This window comes from Moschus berezovskii, chromosome 5, assembly GCF_049115385.1.
Source record: "Moschus berezovskii isolate FMDL1 chromosome 5, NW_MosBer_1.0, whole genome shotgun sequence".
In the NCBI taxonomy this organism is placed as follows: domain Eukaryota; kingdom Metazoa; phylum Chordata; class Mammalia; order Artiodactyla; family Moschidae; genus Moschus; species Moschus berezovskii.
In genome coordinates this window covers 101,924,775-101,950,185 of record NC_142464.1, presented here as the reverse complement: position 1 = coordinate 101,950,185, position 25,411 = coordinate 101,924,775, and positions in this window count along the sequence as shown.

Sequence of the window (25,411 nt, the reverse complement as noted above, 5' to 3'; positions counted from 1 at the left end):
GACATATTGGACCCTGTATCTTAAAGTACGCTTCATTGAATTAATATGAAATCCTGGTGAATTCTACCAAAAATTTAGAGAAGAACTAACACCTATCCTACTCAAGCTCTTCCAGAAAATTGCAGAGGGAGGTAAACTGCCAAATTCTTTCTATGAGGTCACCATAACCCTAATACCAAAACCAGACAAAGATGCCACAAAAAAGAAAACTGCAGGCCAATATCACTGATGAATATAGATGCAAAAATCCTCAACAAAATTCTAGCCAACAGAATCCAACAGCATATTAAAAAGATCATACATCATGACCAAGTGGGCTTTATCCCAGGGATGCAAAGATCCTTCAATATTCACAAATCAATCAATGTGATACACCACATTAACAAATTGAAAGATAAAAACCATATGACTATCTCAATAGATGCAGAGAAAGCCTTTGACAAAATTCAACATCCATTTATGATAAAAACCCTCCAGAAAGCAGGCATAGAAGGAATATACCTCAACATAATAAAAGTCATATATGATGAACCCACAGCAAACATTATACCCAATGGTGAAAAATTGAAAGCATTTCCCCTAAAGTCAGGAGCCAGACAAGGGTGCCCACTCTCACCACTAGTAGTCAACATAATTTAGGAATTTTTTGCCACAGCAATCAGAGAAGAAAAGAAGAAGTAAAACTCTGTTTGCAGATGACATGATCCTCTACATAGAAAACCCTAAAGGCACTACCAGAAAATTACTAGAGTTAATCAATGAATATAGTAAAGTTGCAGGATATAAAATCAACACACAGAAATCCCTTGCATTCCTATACATTAACAATGAGAAAACAGAAAGAGAAATTAAGAAAACAATTCCATTCACCATTGTGACAAAAAGAATAAAATACGTAAAAAAATCTACCTAAAGGAATGAAAGACCTATATGTATAAAACTATAAAACACTGATGAAAGAAATCAAAGATGACACAAATAGATGGAGAAATATACCGTGTTCATGGGCCTCCCTGGTGGCTCAGAGGTTAAAGCGTCTGCCTCCAATGCGGGAGACCTGGGTTCGATCCCTGGGTCGGGAAGATCCCCTGGAGAAGGAAACGGTAACCCACTCCAGTATTCTTGCCTGGAGAATCCCGTGGATGGAGAAGCCTGGTAGGCTACAGTCCACGGGGTCGCATAGAGTCGGACACGACTGAGCGACGGAACGGAATGGATTGGAAGAATCAATATAGTGAAAATGAGTATAACACCTAAAGCAATCAATATATTCAATGCAATCCCTATATCAAGCTACCAATGGTATTTTTCACAGAACAAGAACAAATAATTTCACAATTTGAATGGAAAAACAAAACACCTCAAAAGCCAAAGCAATCTTGAGAAAGAAGAATGGACCTGGAGGACTCAACCTGACTGACTTCAGACTATACTGAAAAGCTACGGTTATCAAGAGAGTATGGTACTGGCACAAAGACAGAAATATAGATCAATGGAACAAAATAGAAAGCCCAGAGATAAATCCACACACCTATGGACACCTCTTTGACAAAAGAGGCAAAAATATACAATGGAGAAAAGACAATCTCTTTAACGAGCGGTGCTGGTAAAATCGGTCAACCACCTGTAAAAGAATGAAACTAGAACAGTTTCTAACACAATACACAAAAATAAACTCAAAGTGGATTAAAGATCTAAATGTAAGACCAGAAACTATAAACTCCTAGAAGAAAGTGGGGGAAAACCACTAGACCTTTCAGGTATGACCTAAATCAAATCCCTTATGATTATACAGTGGAAGTGAGAAATAGATTTAAGGGATAAGATCTGATAGACAGAGTGTCTGATGAACTATGGACGGAGGTTCGTGACATTGTACAGGAGACAGGGATCAAGACCATTCCCAAGAAAAAGAAATGCAAAAAAGCAAAATGGCTGTCTGAGGAGGCCTTACAAATAGCTGTGAAAAGAAGAGAAGTGAAAAGCAAAGGAGAAAAGGAAAAATATACCCATTTGAATGCAGAGTTCCAAAGAATAACAAGGAGAGATAAGAAAGCCTTCCTTCAGTTCAGCTCAGTTCAGTCGCTCAGTCGTGTCCAACTCCTTGCGACCCCATGAATCACAGCACGCCAGGCCTCCCTGTCCATCACCAACTCCCGGAGTTCACTCAAACTTATGTCCATCGAGTCAGTGATGCCATCCAGCCATCTCACTCTCTGTCGTCCCCTTCTCCTCCCACCTCCCAATCTTTCCCAGCATCAGAGTCTTTTCCAGTGAGTCAACTCTTCACATGAGGTGGCCAAAGTATTGGAGTTTCAGCTTTAGCTTAGCAATCAATGCAAAGAAATAAAGGAAAACAATAGAATGGGAAAGACTAGAGATCTCTTCAAGAAAATCAGAGATACCAAGGGAATATTTCGTGCAAAGATGGGCTCAATGAAGGACAGAAATGGTATGGAACTAACAGAAGCAGAAGATATTAAGAAGAGGTGGCAAGAATACACAGAAGAACTGTACAAAAAGATCTTCATGACCCAGATAATTATGATGGTGTGATCACTCAACTAGAGCCAGATATCTTGGAATGTGAAGTCAAGTGGGCCTTAGGAAGCATCACTACAAAGAAAGCTAGTGGAGGTGATAGAATTCCAGTTGAGCTATTGTAAATCCTGAAAGATGATGCTGTGAAAGTGCTGCTCTCAATATGCCAGCAAATTTAGAAAACTCAGCAGTTGCCACAGGACTGGAAAAGGTCAGTTTTCATCCCAATCCCAAAGAAAGGCAATGCCAAAGAATGCTCAAACTACGGCCCTAAAGTCATACTTAAAATTCTCCAAGCCAGGCTTCAGCAATATGTGAACTGTGAACTTCCAGATGTTCAATTTGGTTTTAGAAAAGGCAGAGGAACCAGAGATCAAATTGCCAACATCTGCTGGATCATCAAAAAGGCAAGAGAGCTCCAAAAAAACATCTATTTCTGTTTTATTGACTATGCCAAAGCCTTTGTGTGGATCACAATAAACTGTGGACAATTCTGAAGGAGATGGGAATACCAGACCACCTAACCTGCCTCTTGAGAAACCTATATGCAGGTCAGGAAGCAACAGTTAACTGGACATGGAACAACAGACTGGTTCCAAATAGGAAAAGGAGTATGTCAAGGCTGTATATTGTCACCCTGCTTATTTGACTCATATGCAGAGTACATCATGAGAAACACTGGGCTGGAGGAAGCACAAGCTGGAATCAAGATTTCCAGGAGAAATATCAATAACCTCAGATATGCAAATGATACGACCCTTATGACAGAAAGTGAAGAACTAAAGAGTTTCTTGATGAAAGTGAAAGAGGAAAGTGAAAAGGTTGGCTTAAAGCTCAACATTCAGAAAACAAAGATCATGGCATCTGGTCCCATCACTTCATGGCAAATAGATGGGGAAACAGTGGAAACAGTGACAGACTTAATTTTTGGGGGCTCCAAGATCACTGCAGATGGTGATTGCAGCCATGAAATTAAAAGACGCTTACTCCTTGGAAGGAAAGTTGTGACCAACCTAGACAGCATATTAAAAAGCAGAAACATTACTTTGTCAACAAACGTCCATCTAGTCAAGGCTATGGTTTTCCCAGTGGTCATGTATGGATGTGAGAGTTGGACTGTAAAGAAAGCTGAGCGCTGAAGAATAGATGTTTTTGAATTGTGGTGTTGGAGAAGACTCTTGAGAGTCCCTTGGACTGCAAGGAGATCCAACCAGTCCATCCTAAAGGAGATCAATCCTGGGAGTTCATTGGAAGAACTGATGTTGAAGCTGAAACTCCAATACTTTGGCCACCTGATGGGAAGAGCTGACTCATTTGAAAAGACCCTGATGCTGGGAAAGATTGAGGGTAGGAGGAGAAGGGGACGACAGAGGATGAGATCTTTGAATGGCATCACCGACTCAGTGGACATGGGTTTGGGTAGACTTGGGCAGTTGTTGATGGATAGGGAGGCCTGGTGAGATGTGGTTCATAAGGTTGCAAAGAGTTTTCCATGACTGAGCGACTGAAGTGAACTGAATTAGCCTCCAATCAAAATAAATAAATAAAATTTAAAAATATGAAACCCTGGCCTAATTTCCTAAATCATGCCAAGTTACCTATGACTATATATCATTCTGCTGCTGCTGCTAAGTCGCTTCAGTCATGTTCACCTCTGTGCAACCCCATAGACGGCGGCCCACCAGGCTCCCCCATCCCTGGGATTCTCCAGGCAAGAATACTGGACAGGTTGCCATTTCCTTCTCCAATGCATGAAAGTGAAAAGTGAAAGTGAAGTCACTCAGTCGTGTCCGACTTCTCGAGACCCCATGGACTGCAGCCTACCAGGCTCCTCCATCCATGGGATTTACCAGGCAAGAGTACTAGAGTGGGTTGCCATTGCCCTCGCTGACTATATATCATATCCCTTAAGTATTCTTCATAGTCTACAGTAAGAAGGCATTATTGGGAATTCTCTGGTGGTTCAGTGGTTAAGATCCCTCACTTCAATAGCAGGGACCACAAGTTTGATCCCTGGTCAGGGAACTAAGATCTGACATACCACGTGGTGCAACCTCTCAAAAAAAAAAAAAAAATAAAGAAAAGCTATAAAATAAAATATTGAGTCTGTCTGCCCACAGGAAAAAAAAAAGAGAGAAGGCTTTATCACAATTCGTAACAAAATCTGAATAAATTATACTCACTGGCTAATCCTCCTTTGTTATTTATGTTGACTTTCAAATAATTTAGCAGATTAGAAGGAATTGAATTTAATTTAGAAGGAAGCTTTATTTTTACAAAACTGTTCCGCCCTTATCATATTGCCAAAAATCTGTCAGCTACAAAAATGCTTCATTATCTCTACTAATTTTCTCTTGACATATTTTTTCCTTGTGATAATCAGCTAATTATTGATAATTTTTTATTTTAAAAGAAGACTGTACTGGTTATATTCTATTTGCCACCAACCGGATCCTTTCTTTGGGCTTCCCTGGTGGCTCAGACAGTAAAGAATGTGCAGGCAATTTGGGAGACCTGGGTTGGAACCCTGGGTTGGGAGGATCCCCTGGAGAAGGTAACAGCTGCCCACTCCAGTATTCTAGCCTGGCAAATCCCATGGACAGAGATGCCTGGTGGGCTACAGTCCTTGGGGTCTCAAAACAGTGGGACATCACTGAGTGACTAACACACACACACGTATTCTTTCTTTCTCCTGTCCACTCTGCTAGGTGTAGCCTTGTAGCCTGACTTTTGTAAATAGTATCACTCCTAACTAATACAGGAGTTGCTATCATTTAGTCGCTCAGTTGTGTCCTACTCTCTGCGACCCTATGGACTGCAGTATGCCAGGCTTCCTTGTTCTTCACGATCTCCTGGAGCTTGCTCAAACTCATGTCCATTGAGTCACTGATGCCATTCACCATTTCATCCTCTGCCACCCCCTTCTCCTCCTGCCCTCAATCTTACCCAGCATCAGAGCCTTTTCCAATGGGTCAGCTCATTTGAATCAAGTGGCTAAAGTATTGGAGCTTCAGCTTCAGCATCAGTCCTTCCAATGAATATTCAGGACTGATTTCCTTTAGGATTGACTGGTTTGATTCCTTGATGTCCAAGGGGCTCTCAAGAGTCTTCTCCAGCACCACAGTTCAAAAGCATCAATTCTTTGGCGCTCAGCCTTCTTTATGGTACAACTCTCATATCCATACATGACTACTGGAAAAACCATAGATTTGACTACACAGATCTTTATGGTACAGTAATGTCTCGGCTTTTTAATACACTGTCTAGGTTTGTCATAGCTTTTCTTTCAAGAATCAAGCATCTTTTAATTTCATGGCTGCAGTCACCATTTGCAGTGATTTTGGAGCCCAAGAAAATTAAGTCTGTCACTGTTTCCATTGTTTCCTCATCTATTTACCATGAAGTGATGAGACCGGATGCCATGATCTTCGTTTTTTGAATATTGAGTTTTAAGACAGCTTTTTCACTCTGCTCTTTCACTTTCATCCAGAGGCTCTTTAATTCCTCTTCACTTTCTGCCATGAGGGTGGTGTCATCTGCATATCTGAAGTTATTGATATTTCTCCCAGTGATCTTGATTCCAGCTTGTGCTTCATCTAGCCTAGAATTTCACATGATGTGCTCTGCATATATGTTAAATAAGCAAAGTGACAATATACAGCCTTGACATACTCCTTTCCCAACTTTGAACCAGTCCATTGTTCCATGTGCAGTTCTAATTGTTGCTTCTTGACCTGCATACAGGTTTCTCAGGAGGCAGGTTAGGTAGTCTGATATTCCCATCTCTTTAATAATTTTCCACAGTTTGTTGTGATCCACACAATCAAAGGCTTTAACATAGTCAATGAAGCAGAAGTAGATGTTTTTCTGTAATTTCTTGCTTTTTCTTTGATCCAACAGATATTGGCAATTTGATTTCTGGTTCCTCTGCCTTTTCTAAATTTAACTTGAACATCTGGAAGTTCTTGGTTCACATACTGTTGAAGCCTAGCTTGGAGAATTTTGAGCATTACTTTGTTAACTTGTGAAATGAGTGTAGTTGTGCTATACAAAGGAGAAACCTGTTGCTAACTCACTATGGGAACAAATATGAGAAAAAGACTAAGGCCCAGTGGGGAGAATCTCAGGTTTGGAATGAAAGAACTTTCACTACTGGCTTGAAGAATGTGTAGGCGTGGATACTGATAAGGTGGTAAAAAATACTCAAAGGAAACTGAATTTTAGGTAAATTGGTCATCAATAGCTGTGATCAGTAAGTAAACAAGTTTTGGGAAAATTAGCTGCAGATTGAATTATCTCCATTAACCAATTTTAGGGAACTGTTTTTGTTTTTGTTTCCTTAGGATTGACGTCAAATGAAAATGTTGTTGAGCACCCACTGTGAAAAAAGGTAGATGGATATTAGTGGATCTCTGCCCTAGGGCTGTGGGTCAGAATCTCCAGAAGTGCTTGTTCAAACACAAAACCCTAACCCCTCACAAATTCCGAAGGTCCAGGATGTGACCAGGGCTACCCTCATAGCTCAGTCAGTAAAGAATCTGCCTGCAATGCAGGAGACCCAGGTTTGATTCCTGGGTCGGGAAGGGCCCCTGGAGAAAGAAATGGCAACCCACTCCAGTATTCTTGCCTAGAGAATCCCCATGGACAGAGAAGCCTGGCAGGCTACAGTCAATGGGGTTGCAAGATTCAGACATGACTTAGCGACTAAACTACCAACACAACATGTGACCAGTGAATTTCCACTGCTTGCAGGTTCTTGATGAGGTGCCTGATGAGGTAACTGCACTAGAAAACCACTGCCCAAGAGCTATCTCAAACTAACCAGAGAGAAGACTGGCGTTTGCGAGGATTTCACAACTGAGTTTGTAATGGGAGGGTGACAGGAAGGCGATTCTGGGAGGGGTTTTGCATTTCCAAAAACAGAGACTGTCAAAGAGAATTCTGGGAGAGGAAGTAACAGGAAGCTTAGAAACCAGGGAAGACTTAAAGGAGACCACCAGGAAGAGCAGCTCTGACCTGCTAGGCTAAGGAGTTGGTATATCACTATAATCCTTGGGGATTGAAGATTTTAATAAAGGCGGGGAGAAACTAATAATTTCATCACAAAACTCCTTTGACGGCCATGAAAGTTAGTGGTATCTGCCACATTCTATTAAAAACGAGAATAGAACTTAATAATGCAACAGTACTAAAAGGCAACTATTTCTAAATGCATCTTTTCCCAAACAAAAGTCTACAAGTGAGCTGCATCTTGGTACAGAGGGATTTCTATTAGACATTCTATATTAGAAACTCAAGATAAATTTATTTAATGCTGTGACAATATTTAAATAAAAGTATTTCAATTTTTTTCTTCATTTCTGCTTGTAACTAATTACCTGGGAGGGGAATATAGTTGATCTTTCTTGGCAGATTTTGACATTTAAAATATGCATAAGCCCAAAGGGTAGGGATTTTCAATGCTAAAGTTTACTTTCAATAAATCAAATTGCTGTTTTGCATAATGTTATCCAGCAGGATTCATTCCATATAAAGAATCAAAAGAACATTGTAAATGACTGTTAGTAATATCTCAAATATATTTAAACTTTAGTAAGGAATTAAAGCCACCACAATAGTAATGTACATTTATCAGTGATTATACTGAGACATAACACTGGCAAATATTTCAGAGGCAGATAAAGCTAAGAAAAAGAATTTTGAATAGAAAAAATTATTTAAAGAACATTTGTATTTTCAAATAGAATTATGAAACGACAAGATTTTGTGTTTATTAGTCAAAAGCTATAATTCAACATTGGTGTCAGCCAACCTGTGCTGGTACTTAGACTGGGATAGATACTTGGCATAGTTGGCTCCTACCAGGAGTGGATTGTGTTCTAAGAGTTGCAAGCCACAGAGAAAAACTTTTAATTTCCACAACAGTTTGTGAATGCAATGGTGAAACCTTAATTCACATGAACAATAGTTGGAACGGAAAATGCTGTTCAGAACACAAAAGATCAAGATAGGTAAATCTCCAAAGCCAAAGAAATTTAATGAAAATGCATATGAACATCAAAGGAAGTGAGGGAAAAAACCTCATTTGTGCATTCAAACAAGTTTCCCTCTATAGCAACTAGCTTAATTCCAAAAAACTACAGGAAAAGACTCAATAGAAATGTAATAAGGGAAAAAAAAAGAAAGGAAAATAGATATAGTAAAATCTAAGCTGCTAATGCCAAAACCTTAATTTCTTTCTTTTTTCAGAGTGCATCTAACAATACCAATTTTTTTTATTAAGCACCATTCCAACTCAATTTTAAAATGTGAAATTAATTAAAATATACCAAAGAAATCTCAGTAATTCAGATCCATTTTAACTTGGTTCATTCTCTCTCTCTCTTTCCAGGTGTAGAATAGAGGGAAATTAACTTTTGGCATTGGAAAAGAAATGTGAGCTTGTATATTTAAAGACTGCAAAGACTTGCTAATGGAGATCATAACATTTCTTATCAGTTTCAGTTCAGTTGCTCAGCCGCGTCCAACTCGTTACAACCCCATGAACCACAGCGTGCCAGGTTTACCCAAACTCATGTCCATTGAGATGGTGATGCCATCTAACCATCTCATCCTCTGTCGTCCCCTTCTCCTCCTGCCCTCAATCTTTCCCAACATCAGGGTCTTTTCAAATGAGTCAGCTCTTCGCATCAGGTGGCCAAAGTATTGGAGTTTCAGCTTCAACATCAGTCCTTCCAATGAACACCCAGGATTGATCTCCTTTAGAATGGACTGGTTGGATCTCCTTGCAGTCCAAGGGACTCTCAAGTCTTCTCCAACATCACAGTTCAAAAGCATCAATTCTTCGGTGCTCAGCTTTCTTTATAGTCCAACTCTCACATCCACACATGACCATTGGAAAAACCATAGCCTTGACTAGATGGACGTTTGTTGACAAAGTAATATCTCTGCTTTTTAATATGCTGTCTAGGTTGATCATACCTTTCCTTCCAAGGAGTAAGCGTCTTTTAATTTCATGGCTGCAGTCACCATCTGCAGTGATTTTGGAGCCCCAAAAAAGTTATAAACCAAGATGGTAAGCCATACCTTCAGTAAGCAGACATTGTTCATTTGACTTAGTCTTTCATCTTTTCCTGTCAAACATTTACTAAATCAAATAACCCGTTTATATACAGCCATGGAATAAAAGCATTGTAGTACTACCTCTTTTTTCTGGGGAGACAACAGGGGTCAAGGGACCAAACAGTAGTCTGGGCAGACAGGGTCAGTGAACCTAGCCTGTCTTGACCATTTGTTGCCTTTAGGATCTTAAGCAAAGCACTTATTCATCCACGCATTTATTCATTTAATCACTTTTTAAAAACTCAGATTATAGCACCAGAAGGGTAGTCATGAAGGAAAGATAGATAATATGAAAGAATTTTGTTAACATAAAATGTTTATTTAATAATTCCTCTAGAAATTGAAATATTAGATGCAAACAGTTATGTATAGAATGGATAAACAATGATGTCCTACTGTACAGCACAGGGAACTGTATTCAATATCCTGTGATAAACCATAATGGAAAAGAATTTTAAGAAGAATATATATATTGGGTTGGCTAAAAATTGGGGTTTTTCCATAAGATCTTATAGAAAAACCCAAATGAACTTTTTGGTCAACACATTATGTGTATAACTGAATCACTTTGCTATACACAGAAGTTAACACAACAGTGGAAATCAACTATACTACAATTTTTAAAAAATTTAAATATTATATATAACTTATTTGTTAAATCAGGGTTTTGATTATATAAACAATTCCCTAAAAATAAGAAGGGAATTTTTTAAAGATAACGTTTAGAGATTATTGTAAAATCTTTTAGATTCCCAGGAAAAAAAGTTTCAGGGCCCAAACTGGTATCCTTCCATTTTTAAAGTTATTCTAATTTCAAAATAGAGTACAGTTAAGATTTATTTAATGTATTCACTCATCAAACATTTATTGAGCACCTATTATGTACCAAAATACATTCTATTCCTTGAAAAATTTAGGCACACAAAAATCTCTGAGTACAGTCAAATAACGAAATATTTGTGAAGAAAGAAAAGTGATAAAAATAATTTTTTTCTAAGTGCCCATAAATACAAGCCATCTTGGTGAAATCTACTTTAGAAAGGAGAGATTTTTTTTTCACCCTGAGAATCATATCCATTGTGTAAAATGTCTGGATGATGTCGTTTTTTCAGTTTTGGGTTATTAATAGAAAATATTATAGTTCTTTATTTTTTTATAACAAAGGTAATATAGTAATTTGAAAGCATATAAAGTAAAAGTGAAGAGGAACTAAAAAGCCTCTTGATGAAAGTGTAAGAGGAGAGTGAAAAAGTTGGCTTGAAGCTCAACATTCAGAAAATTAAGATCATGGCATCTGGTCCCATCACTTCATGGGAAATAGAAGGAGAAACAGTGGAAACAGTGTGAGACTTTATTTTTTGGGGCTCCAAAATCACTGCAGAGGCTGATTACAGCCAGGAAATTAAAAGACGCTTACTCCTTGGAAGGAAAGTTATGACCAACCTAGATAACATATTAAAAAGCAGAGACATTACTTTGCCAACAAAGGTCCATCTAGTCAAGGCTATGGTTTTTCCAGTAGTCATGTATGGATGTGAGAGTTGGACTGTAAAGAAAGCTGAGCGCCAAAGAATTGATGCTTTTGAACTGTGGTGCTGGAGAAGACTCTTGAGAGTCCCTTGGACTGCAAGGAGATCCAACCAGTCCATTCTGAAGGAGATATCAGTCCTGGGTGTTCACTGGAAGGACTGGTGCTAAAGCTGAAACTCCAATACTTTGGCCACCTCATGCGAAGAGTTGACTCACTGGAAAGGACTCTGAAGCTGGGAGGGATTGGGGGCAGAAGGAGAAGGGGACGACAGAGAATGAGATGGCTGGATGGCACCACCGACTCGATGGAGGTGAGTTTGAGTGAGCTCCGGGAGTTGGTGATGGACAGGGATGCCTGGCGTGCTCTGGAAGTGTCCCTGCAGTAATTTCTCTCCCTAAGAATAGCCACTATTAAAAGTTTATTCATCAAGGCATTTTTTTCCCATGCACTGAATTATAGTAGATGATCCAAGAAAGTATAAATTTTCAAAGTACTAGGAAATTTGACAGTTAAGCCTCTTCTGCAATTGGCGAGTGCCAAAGAGAATCTTTTTTCAAAAAAATACTTTTTTATATTTATTTTTTAATAATTTTATTGACTTATTTATTTATGGCTGTGTTGGGTCTTGGACAAGGAAATGGCAACCCACTCAGTATTGTTGCCTCGAGAATCCCATGGACAGAGGAGCCTAGCAGGCCATGGTCCATAGGGTCACAGAGAATCAGACATGACTGAAGCGACTAAGCATACACACACATGCTGGGTCTTCATTGCTGCTCTGTCTTTGCACTAGTTGCTGGCAGCGGGGGCTTACTCCGGTGGTTTCTCATGTTACAGAGCGTGGCCTCTAGGGTGAGTGGGTTTCAGTAGTTGTGATATGTGGGCTCAGTAGCTGGGACTCCCAGGCTTTAGAACACAGGCTCAGTAGTTGTGGTGCATGGGCTTAGTTGCTCCGCAGCATGTGGGATCTTCCTAGATCAGGGATCCAACATGTGTCTCCTGCAGTGGCAGGCGAACTCTACCACTGAGCCACCAGAGAAGGCACAAGGAGAATTTTAAGTTACCCAAAGATCACCAAAACTGTGTGTCTCTCCCAGCTGATCAGTGGTGCATTCAACATCCTACCCATGCTAGGGTATAAGTGTGTGTGTGTTAGACACTCAGACATGTTTGACTCTTTGAGACCCCAGAGACTGTAGCCTGCCAGGTTCCTCTGTCTGTGGGGATTCTCCAGGCAAGAACACTGGAGTGGGTTGCCATTCCCTTCTCCAGAGGATCTTTCTGAGCCAGATATTGAACCAACATTTCCCACATTGCCGGCAGATTCTTTACAGTCTGAGCCACCAGGGAACCCCAGTGTATAAGTAGCAGGTTGCAAGAGAGGATATTTCTCCAACACCTTCCCAGTCCTGTTGATGTCCGTCAAAATAAGAGTTAAAAACTTCAAAACAATCACATATCAAAATCTGGGCTTCAGTCTTCACAGGACTTTAGCTCATCCTGATGATGATTGCCAGACTTGAACTTCATGAGACCACATGTTGGATATTTTCAGCAAGGAGGCCTTTAACACGTCTCCTTTCCCATCTTGTACTCTCATTCAGATCTGAGAGACCATCATAATACTGGCCAAACATGCATGTAAAAAACAGGCTAATATTTATTCCTTCAATTAATTTTTTTCAACACCTGCTTCAGTTCTATGAGTATTTAAGAAGGAAGACCCTGAGAAGACATCAAGGCCAAGTGAAAAGCCTCTTCCAAAATTAGGTGGTTGGCTGGTTAAGCAGTCACCTCAGGATCTGGGTCTGTACCCAGGTTAGGGTACTACAGCAAGGAAAAAAACTTATAAGAGACATTAATGCAGCAAGAAAACAAAACAAAATTTGAAAAAAACAACAACATTTTAAGATAGGTCTGAGCGACTTCACTTTCACTTTTCACTTTCCACTTTTACACATTGGAGAAGGAAATGGCAACCCACTCCAGTGTTCTTGCCTGGAGAATCCCAGGGACAGGGGAGCCTGGTGGGCTTCCGTCTATGGGGTCACACAGAGTCGGACACGACTGAAGTGACTTAGCAGCAGCAGCAGCAGCAGCAGCAGGGACTTCCCTGGTGGTCCAGTGGTTAAGACTCCACACTCTCAACACAGGGGTCCTGGGTTCGATCCATGGCCAGAGAACTCAATCCCACATGCCTCATTTAAAGATCCCACATGCTGCAATAAGACCTGGTGCAGGCAAAAAACAAAAACAAAGTGTACAAAATATACCATACTTAGTTGTTTAAAATTCCTTTATGACTTCCAGAAATTACTACCAAAAGCAGAAAGCAAAACAATGCATGAGACATCACGCACAAGATTAACAATTTAGTCTTTTTTTCTGGGTAAAACATTCTAAATGCCCAATATAAACTACTCATAAGATGTTTTAGATCAGAAGACTTTCTGACAGGCAGAACAAAACCTGGAACTAAATCCTAGGAGTATGTGAATGAAGAGCCTATTGCATTTTTTACTATTATGGAGCAGGCTCTAGTCTCAGTTATATGATAGATTAAGTTGATGCCAACATATTTCTGTTCTAATGCTTTCTTTGCTTTATCTTAATCTGAAAATGTATAATCACAGAAATAAAAATATAATAGAAACAAGAGCTGTTAAAGATTTTAGTCCACATCTTAAGTGACCTTACTGAATTTTCTTTCCTGATTTTGAAGTTGTTGTACTCCTTGAATGACAAACATCCGATTCACAAACACCAGGATGTAAAAATAGGCTGTTAGACAACTGCCTTAAAAATTCATTTGTGGAAAGAAATTTTTTGTTTGTTGGAATTTGGTCTTCTGTGAAAAGTATGGGAAAGAAAAGAGTTTTTAAAAAACATGTTTTTGATCAGCTGATTCCAAGTTTGTCCTTCAATATGGCAAACAATCAAGGGCATGAGACTTATGACACTTAAAAGATTTAGTCTTATGTAACTTAGACATGTACAAGACTTCTGAAGACTATTGAAGGTAATACATTATAAGGTCTTTCATATTTACTTCACTTTTTAGCTTGTCATTTCCATTGAATCCTTCTATCAGAAAACTCTGTCTCGTAAGGGTAAATGTCTAAAATATTTCCAGAACTCCTACAACTCAATAGAAAAACAAACAACCCCCAATTATAAAATGGGATGGGATCTCAATAGACATTTTTCGAAAGGAGACATATAGATTGACCAACAGGTATGAGAAGGTGCTCAGCATCACTAATCATCAGGGAAATGCAAATCGAAACTACTCTAATACTTGTTAGAATGGCTACTATCAAAACGCAAGAAATGACAGGTGTTGGTTAGAATGTGTAGAAAAAGGAACCCTTATGTTTTACTGATGGGAATGTAAATTGGTGCAATCACTGTGGAAAACAGTATAGAGGTTCCCAAAAAAATTAAAAATAGAACTACCAATTGATCCAGCAATTTCAGCTCTGGGCATTTATTTGAAGGAAATGAAAGCGACAAACTCAAAACGATATCTGTACCCATGTTCACTGCCGTATTATTTATAGTAGTCAGGATGTGGAAATAATATGTGTCCATCAATGGATGAATGGTTAAGGAACATGTGAGAATATACATATTTCTCCAGCTCCTATGCTTCAAGAAGCACCATCTGCATTCAGTTCAGTTCAGTTGCTCAGTCGTGTCCGACTCTCCGCGACCCCATGAATCACAGCACGCCAGGCCTCCCTGTCCATCACCAACTCCCGGAGTTCACTCAAACTCATGTCCACAGAGTCGGTGATGCCATCCAGCCATCTCATTCTCTGTTGTCCCCTTTTCCTCCCGCCCCCAACCTTTCCTAGCATCAGAGTCTTTTCCAGTGAGTCAACTTGTCGCATGAGGTGGCCAAAGTATTGCAGTTTCAGCTTTAGCATCAGTCTTTCCAATGAACACCCAGGACTGATCTCCTTTAGAATGGACTGGTTGGATCTCCTTGCAGTATAAGGGACTCTCAAGAGTCTTCTCCAGCACCACAGTTCAAAAGCATCAATTCTTTGGCGATCAGCTTTCTTCACAGTCCAACTCTCACATCCATACATGACCACGGGAAAAACCATAGCCTTGACTAGACGGACCTTGGTTGGCAAAGTAATGTCTCTGCTTTTTAATATACTATCAAGGTTGGTCATAACTTTCCTTCCAAGGAGTAAGCGTCTTTTAATTTCCTGGCTGCAATCAGCATGTGCAGTGATTTTGGAGCCCAAAAAAATAGTCTGACACTGTTTTCACTGTTTTTCCATCTATTTCCCATGAAGTGATGGGACCAGATGCCATGATCTTAGTTTTCTGAATGTTGAGCTTCAAGCCAACTTTGCTGCTGCTGCTGCTGCTAAGCCACTTCAGTCGTGTCCGACTCTGTGTGACCCCATAGACGGAAGCCCACCAGGCTCCCCTGTCCCTGGGATTCTCCAGGCAAGAACACTGGAGTGGGTTGCCATTTCCTTCTCCAATGTGTGAAAGTGAAAAGTGAAAGTGAAGTCGCTCAGTCGTGTCCAACCCTTAGTGACCCCACGGACTGTAGCCGACAAGGCTCCTCCATCCATGGGATTTTCCAGGCAAGAGTACTGGAGTGGCTTGCCATTGCCTTCTCCGCCATCTGCATTAGTAGTTGCTAAAATCTGGATTCTAAAGGATGAAATGTTTTGTCCTACTTGGTAACCACATAATCTGTACTAATTTTCTACACACATGTCTAATGAAATACATTTCCAGAATAAAGTTTGTGATTCAGAAATTTCAACATAATTAAAATCACATTTAAATATAAATAATAGATAACAAATAAGGACATGCTGTAATAAGGAAATCTACTCAGTACTCTGTAATGGCCTATATGAGAAAAGAATCTACAAAAGAGTTGATATATATATTTGTATAACAGATTCACTTTACTGGATACCTGAAACTAACATTACAAATCAGCTATGCCCCAATAAAATTTTTTTTAATGTAAATCTAAATAGCTTTATGAAATAATGTAAAGCATGAAGAGGTAGAAGAATCATGTTCTAAAGGTAGGAATACCTGTATTTGAGATCTGGATCTGCCACATAAAAGCAGATGTTATGAATTTAAAGATGTCATTTGACATCTCTGAGTTTTCTTATCTGCTAAAAATGATAGTTGTGACATAACTCTGATATTTTTAAAACAATGTTATTGTAAAGATCAAATGAACTGATTGTACCTCAAAAAGTTTTCTAAAGTGCTGTAAGAAATCAGAACTACAGTGATGAAATATTTGTTTAAAAATGAAAGTAGTATCTCATTTTTCTTTTATTAAAATCAGAAAAAAATTAGAGAGGTTTACAGTGGCATTACATTTTTTGGCCCTAAATCCATTTTACTGGACCTTTGCTACACAAGTCAGATAATAATTTTTATTGTCTCATCTGATTTTAATGAGGCAATACTGTTTATTACAGCATGCATATGTTTTCCATTAAAAATTTCAACCAGTTTCTGTAATATGTGTTAAGGGGTAAAGGATGGAGAGAAGCATACTAGGCATAGATTTTTTACTTTACTAACAGAACTTTTACTAAGTACCTTCTGGAGAAAATATAGAGAAGCCTTCCCAGGTGACCCAGTGGTGAAGAATCAGCCTGTCAGTGCAGGAGTTGCAGGTTCGATCCTTGGATCAGGAAGATCCCCTGGAGAAGGAAACGGTAAGCCAAACAGTATTCTTGTCTGGAAAATCTCATGGACAGAAGAACTTGGTGGGTTATAGCCCATGGGGTCTCAAAGAGTCGGACACGACAGCACATGCACTTCTACTTCTACTATTCTACCAAAAGTTACAAATGGCCAACTTGAAGTACAGAAAAAATTTTTTTTAAAAAGGAAAGAAACCAAACTTGAAAGATAAAGAAAAGCCTTCAGGTAAGTCTTTTCTCCAGTCAAGAAGGATGTACTCAAAGCTTGTTTAAATAAAGAGAAGAAGGAGCCATTAGAACAATAAGAATTGTTGATATGAAAGAACATAAGAATGGTGTCAAGGGAATAAAAAAGGCAAGGAAGATGAAGCACAAAAGTACAAGTGTTCTTAAGGGAAACAGAAGTTGAAAAATGCTTGCAAAAAGAGAGAAAGGTAATGAGTTGGGGAACTTGAGGTTTTATGTTCAAGAAGCAGCTATTTATGTCTGTGTCTATCTCCATCATTAGATTTTTAGCTTCTTAAAGCAAGATGCATAACTTGGGTTTCCCTGCTGGCTCAGTGGTAGAGAATCCGCCAGCCAGTGCAGGAGATGCAGGTTCAATCCCTGGCCCAGGGAGATCCTACATGCTGTGGGGCAGCTAAGTGCATGTGCCACAACTATTGAGCCTGTGCTCTAGAACCCGTGACCTGCAACTACTGCAGTCACACTCACAGACAAAAATAAATAAATAAAACATATGAATGACGTAGCTTTATTCATATTATGCTTGTGTCTCCCAGAGCAACTAGTTCCGTTTCTTGTTCACAGAAGGAACTCAATGGGTATTGAGTTGAACCTGAATAAAAGTTGCCTGTACTGCAGTTTAGATTCTGGTTATGAAATAAAGTGATAGCAAGAGACATAGCAAGACAAGACTCAGTAAGTATATACAGGCTCCCTTATTTATTATAGACATTCTTAGTGAGCACCATGTACTAGGAAGTCTCTGAGGATAGAACAATGAATCATATGTGTTAGGATTCTGCTTTTCTTTACCAAAATATAACCCAGATCTTCCAAGTTTAGCATTAGAACAATTTCCAGATGATCAGGTGACACTTGTATCACACGGCCCTGTCTGTTTCCCCTGGCTTTCCCTAGCTATTGGCATCTTCAGACTGATTGCCATTGGGATGTCCCTGGTGGTCCACTGGCTAGGACTCCATGCTCCCATTTCAGGGGGCCTGAGTTCAATCCCTGGTGAGGGAAATAGGTCCCACATGCACCAACTAAAGATCTTTCATGCCTCCACTAAGATACAGCACAGCCAAAATAAATAAATAAATGTTCCTTAAAATAATAGAATAAAATAAACTGATTGCCACTGAGATAACCATGCTGAGGGTAGGGGATGGAGTGAAGATGCTCCTTTAGGCAGTTTGGTCCAAGCATAGACAAATGACCCTGTCTTCATTTCCTGTAATCCACATAGAATAATTTATTAAAGATTGGTGGATAACAAAAGGTAAATAAACCTAAATAATAGCATGAATTTGGAAGATCTGAGTTGAAGCTATACCTTGCCTTCAAAGCTCATGTACTACCCTAGCGGGGGAAAAAGACAAAAAACAAACAGATCTTATCTGTGTCCTTCCTTCTTGGCACCCACCTGGAGGGTATGGGGAGCCACCTTTAATAGTAATTACAAAAAGTACATTTCCAAACATTCTGACCCAATCTTTGGAGATCAAATTTCATTTCATATCAATTATGGGCCCACCCACTCAGTCAAACTTTCCTATCTGAAGACTAGCTTCTCTTCTTGGCATGTATCAACAAGAAAAACCTAGTCCTTCAGACTGCATCAGAACATAATAGGCTGAACATTCTCTCAAGAGATAGATACAGTTCAGTATGTGAGAAAGTTAGCCCATGCAATGTGGGTAAGATATGCTCTAGTTTCAGCTTCGACTCCTAATTAGGGAAATGGGCTCTGTATCTTTTAAAATAATAACAACATAAAGCTAAAAGTTTGTTGACTATGTCCATATATCCCACCAAGTTGCATATGCATGTCATGCAGAAAGAAAAATAAAACCCGCATGTACACAAGTCCAAAATTTGAATCCTGAACGCTTTGGATCAAAGCATTCTATGAAGGAAAAGAGATTGCAGGGAAAAAAATAGAGGAGGAAGAAAAGCTACTCCTCAAATTTCCCCTAGTGCTAGTATAGTTCTAGCAACACACAAATAATCTCCTGTGTCCTTGTAACAGTTCTAGGAATTCAGCTCATTTTATAGGTATGGAAAACAGAATAGCAAGGATCGAAGTGAGTAAATCTGTTTATGTTTAGCTTGTAATTATTGTGCGAGCTTTAGCATCACGTCTTCACTCAATAGATATTTATTGTAAATTAATTACATATAAGCATTACAATATAACATAGCAGAGACACAGTGACACACATTCTCTGTCTTCAAATTATGTCCATTCCAATAATGAAAGAAAAAAACACTTCATTAACGAGAAGGTCACTCATAAGGACTGAAATAATATTTTAGATGTCAAAGTCAGGGAGTGAAAGTAACCCTCTAGTCATTTAAAAAATGAGTGGCTGGTGAGGAAAAAGAGGCAATGAACATGTAATTGAATACTCCCTGGACGTGTTAGTTCAGGTTGAAAATTCTCAAGCTACTTTAAAAATTGAATTTGTTCAGTTATATTGAGTCATTTATTCAGAGACAGCCTGAGGGTAAGGACATTAATTAGAACCAATTGTGGCAGATCCAAATCTAAAACAGCTCTCCACTTTAAAAGGCAGGGGGAGAAAGGAGTGGGGGAACAACCTCATGTTTCCAGAAAAGAGTTGTTCCAGAAAGATCAAAAAAAGAAAGACAGTTATGAAGGGAAGCTGAATCAGAAGGTAAGAAAAGAACTGAGCAGAAAGAGAATGGCTGCTCTAAGAAGTAACACAAACTACATCTGGCAGCATGTGGTTATGACAAAGAACATGGACTTAAACATCAAAAAGACCTGGATTTAGAGTCTGGCTTCCCTGAAAAACGTTATATCTGGGTATCTTTGAGCCTCAGGTTTCTCATCTGTAAAATGGAGAAAATAATAATACCTCTTTCATTTACATGGCAGCTAAAGGTTAAGTAAACAAATGAAAATAAAAAGCCTGGGACATTGTGTGCTCTCAGTTGGTGGCTCCTGTTTATGATGATTCAGTACTTCAGGGAGACTGTGTCCTTGAACTCAGTGAACATTTGGTAACCACTGGTGCCTATTAATTCAATGGAATGCTAAGCAATCTTTAAAATACATTCTACAGCAGCAATCCTTAATTAGTATGTACCTACCCATGGGTGAGGGCATTTTTAGAGTTTGAAGGGAAAGTTTTAGGACATTGTAATCACAGGAATAGCAGTGGAAAGTGATACTCTGGATTAATGGACAGGGATTGGAGATGCTAAATGTTCTGGAATTCTCAGGAAAGTTCTACACATAAAAGGATGCTTGCATCCTATATGATTTTCAAATGTCCTTCTAGACATTCATGGAGGTATATGATCTGAACCTAGGGCTCAACTCCATTATACATGAACATAAATGGTTTTTTTCATGATTTTAATGTAAATTTTCTAGGAAAGCCATTATTATGTAAATAAAGGAAAGAAGGTATTTTGTTTTGTTTGGAATTTTACCAAGGGTCGTTCACCGTCTTGGTAAAATCTTGTGACTCATGACAGTGTCAACTTTATAACAAATCAACACAACTGTATATCAGTCTGCTTTTGTAATCATGACATTAGAGTTAAACTTACAAGAGAAAGATAAACACCATATGATTTCACTCTTAAGTAGAATATAACAAAGAAACAAAACCAAAAATGAATGAGTTAAACCAAACAAAAACAAACATGTAGATATGGAGAACAGAGTAATGGTTTCAAGAGGAGAAATGGGGATGTTGGGGAGGCCAAATGGGTCAAAGAAATCAACTGTATAGTGAGAGAAATGAAATTTTTAGTAGTGAGTACTCTTCAGTGTATACAGAAGTAGTAATACAATGTGGTACACATGAACTTATATAGTGTTATAAACCATTGCTACCTAAATAAAAAATAAATTTTAAAAAAAGAAAGTTCCTTAAAGGTATACAAAACCTGACTCGTTCACTCTGCCTTCCAGTGAAGTCATGCGTCAGCACTTCATGTATTATTTCATTATAAATTGCTTCACTTTTAATTATCCTATGTATTATAGCTAAGGCATTTTTAAAATAAACCATTTGGTCATGGTGGTTTAGTCACTAAATCGTGTTCAACTCATGACCCCATGGACTGTAGCCCACCAGGGTCCTCTATCCATGAGATTTCCCAGGCAAGAATACTGGAGTAGGTTGCATTTCCTTCTTTAAAATAAATTGTTTATATATATTTTATCTAAGGATAATGAAAAAGGTATTACAAAATATTTGCTATGAAGGGGAGTGTTGGGCCTGATAGGTTGAGAACCATTTTCTAGAATTATATTTAATGTCATGATAATATATTAACAACATAAGATTAAGTGAAAAAGTAGATTCTAAGCATTACCTATGGATTGATCCCAGTTTTATAAACAAAACAAACAAAATTTACAAAACTCGCATTCCTTTCCCTGTAAGATGGGAATCACAGTAACCCAGCTGAAGAGATCTCTTATGTGCTCCACAGTTCTGTAAAACTTTGATAGAATATTTTGCTTTATTTCAATTAAATCATAGAAGTGTATTGTTTGTGTTTCCAGGGATTAGATGGGAATGAAATATGGATTTTCAGTTCAGTTCAGTCGCTCAATTGTGTCCGACTCTTTGCGCCCCCATGAATCACAGCACGCCAGGCCTCCCTGTCCATCACCAACTCCCGGAGTTCACTCAAACTCACCTCCATCGAGTTGGTGATGCCATCCAGCCATCTCATTCTCTGTTGTCCCCGTCTCCTCCTACCCCCAATCCCTCCCAGCATCAGAGTCTTTTCCAATGAGTCAACTCTTTGCATGAGGTGGCCAAAGTATTGAAGTTTCAGCTTTAGCATCAGTCCTTCCAATGATTAACCTTGGCTTTATTATTTAAGCCAAGTCCTTTAACTTTTACAGGTTTATTTTGCAATCTGAAAAAATTGAAGATACATCATCAATAACGCAAGATTTCCAGCTTTCTGTTTCTTTGATTCTAAAGCAAATGTTTGTTGATTAAGGGTTTAAGTAATATTTCCCCAACAATGCTCTACCTGAGGACATTTATGGATATTAAGTAGAGTTCTATGGTTAGTATATCTTAGAAAACTCTGGGCTAAATGAAGTAAAACATGTTTTTGTAAGTACGACTTTTCAATTTTCTTGTTAAGCTTAAGAATATTGTGAGTTTTCAAGGGAAGTACAGTGTGTATCATTTCCTGTATATATTTGACCACAGAATCTCCTCGGTTCATATACTCTAAGACTTCCATGGAAATAATGTTCTGCATAGCAAGTGCTGGGTCACACTAATTTAAGATGGTGTGCTGCTGCTAAGTCACTTCAGTCGTGTCTGACTCTGTGTGACCCCATAGATGGAAGCCCACCAGGCTCCCCCGTCCCTGGGATTCTCCAGGCAAGAACACTGGAGTGGGTTGCCATTTCCTTCTCCAATGTGTGAAAGTGAAAAGTGAAAGTGAAGTCGCTCAGTCGTGTCCGACCCTTAGCGACCCCACGGACTGCAGCCCACCAGGCTCCTCCATCCATGGGATTTTCCAGGCAAGAGTACTGGAGTGGCTTGCCATTGTCTTCTTGTTTTAATATATTTTACAAGATTTTTTTTTCCTTTCAAAAGACTGACTCCCCATGGTTAATTTTCAGGCATTATAACAAGCAACGGAGAAAAGAGTTGTGTAATGATTCTCTTAAATCATATCATTTGAAATCAGAACTTTTAAGTTCAGGTTAATAGAAAGACACTTGCTCCTTGGAAGTAAAGTTATGACCAACCTAGACAGCATATTAAAAAGAAGAGATGTTACTTTGTCAACAAAGGTCTGTCTAGTCAACGCTAAGGTTTTTCCAGTAGCCATGTATGGATGTGAGAGTTGGACTATAAAGAAAGTTGAGCGCCAAAGAATTGATACTTTCAAACTGTGGTGTTAAAGAAGACTCTTGCGAGCCCCTTGGACAGCAAGGAGATCCAACTAGTCCATCCTAAAGGAAATCAGTCCTGGATAGTCATTGTAAGTACTGATGTTGAAGCTGAAACTCCAATACTTTGGCCACCTAAAACAGTGTGAAAAACTGACTCATTTGAAAAGACCCTGATGTTGGGAAAGATTGAAGGCAGGAAGAGAAGGAGACAATAGAGGATGAGATGGTTGGATGGCATCACCGACTCAATGGACATGAGTTTGAGCAAGCTCCAGGAATTGATGATGGACAGAGAAGCCTGGCATGCTGCAGTCCATGGGGTTGCAAAGAGTTGGACATGATTGAGCAGCTGAACTGAACTGAATAGAAAGAAGGAACCAAGAAAGTTAATAAAGAACACAAATTGTAATGTGTGATGAGCACGAGTCTTTCTAGAGCTAAAAGGTGACACAGAGCTCTCTTCACATCAAAAGACTGATCTATTTCAAAAATTTGTCCAAAAAAAACCAAGTTTGATGTATTCATTAAGTCAAAATAGTTAAAGTCTGAAAGTTGTTTATAGAAAAACTACACAGTGCAGATATAGAAGGAGTGTAATATTATATATGGAGAAAGGAAGAAATTAGGTGATTTGAAACATTAGAAATATTGTGCTTTCTCGGTTATTTTAGGAAGATTAGGCCACCAATACAGACAACCTAAATTAAAAACTAGAGTATAATTCTAGAAAGAACATAAATAACAAGATTATCCCAGCTGCAGAAAAGAGTATAATTCCTTTAACTGATGATTATTTTAAAGGTCAGCTGGTGGAAATTCACTGAATTTGTTTTGTGTAGGTTTATCAGCAGTTGGTATTAGTTTAAATACTCCCGAATATTTGACATTTAAAGAATTAGTTTAGATTGTATAAATTTCAAATCTCAGAATACAAATTATTTAATGAGTAGAATGTCTGTTGAAAAATTTAAACATTTAGGTTCATTTGCCCAGCTGTATAGTGTGCTTCTGGGTCACAGTTTACTGCACAAGATGATCTATGAAAACTAATCTTAATAGCAATCCAAGTAAAATTTAATCATGAAAGTAAGTCTACCATCAATATAAAAACAAAACAAAACACTCAGGTAATAGATTCTAAAACCAACTTAAGGCTTAATTAACATATAAAATCTTTAAGGGCAAAAGCAATACTGAAGTATATATTTTGAAAGTTAGTCACTTAGTCATGTCCGACTCTTTGTGATCCTGTAGATTTTATCCACCAGGCTCCTCTGTCCATGGGATTCTTCAGGCAAGAATACTGGAATGGGTTGCCATGCCCTCTTCCATGGAATCTTCCCAACCCATGAATCGAACTATCATCTCTTATGTCTCCTGTATTGGCAAGCAGTTTGTTTACCACTAGTGCCAACTGGGAAGTGCCTAGATGTAGAGAAACTCAGTCATAATAACTAGATGCAAAGGACTACCAGGTCAAAAATGCATCTCTGCACTCTTTCTCACATCAGTGGAGTAGACTGTGTTTCTGGCTCTGAAATCTTAGCTGGACATCTGGGTAGAGCCTCCTCAGTGCCTCCCACCATGGGAATGTGGCCTGCCGTCCTCTCTCTGTCCCACCTGTTGCTGCCTGTCCACCAGTTTCCTTCTTGCTGATCCTGCTTCTCACGTGCCTCTGGGTAACTCAGCCAACCAGCCATTTTTCATTTCTGTGGGAAAGAATGCCTGACTTGGGCCTCAGTCCAAAGAGTGTAGCTAGTTCAACAGTCTCTTTTAGCACAGTATGGGACATAGATTTAGAGGCTATATGATAAATGTCCTTTGTTGACAGGGAAAAATCTCAGAAATATGTACTTGATTTCTGGAAGAAATATAAAAATGCTTAAGGGAATTCGCCTGCAATCCAGTGGTTAAAACTCTGAGCTTTCATTGTGTAGGGTATGGGTTCAATCCCTGGTCAGGGAACTATGATCCCACAAGGCTAGTGGTGTAGCACGCACACACACAAAAGCTTCAGGTAGAATGTTTAGAGAACACGAAATGTCAATTCCTTACAATTCTTCTGGAGAATTATAGTATTAATGCATATGTATGGAATCTAGGAAAATGGTACTGATTAACCTATTTGCAGAGCAGGAACAGAGACCCGGAGGTAGGTAATGGACTTGTAGACACAGTAGGAGGAGAGGGGTGATGAATTGAGAGAGCAGCACTGAGATATATATATACACTATCATATGTAAAATAGATAGTTAGTGGGAAGCTGTTGTATAGCACAGGGAGCTCAGTTCAGTGCTCTGTGAAGACCTAGATGGTGTGGGGGGTAGGAGGGAGGCTCAAGAGAGAGGGGATATATACACATTT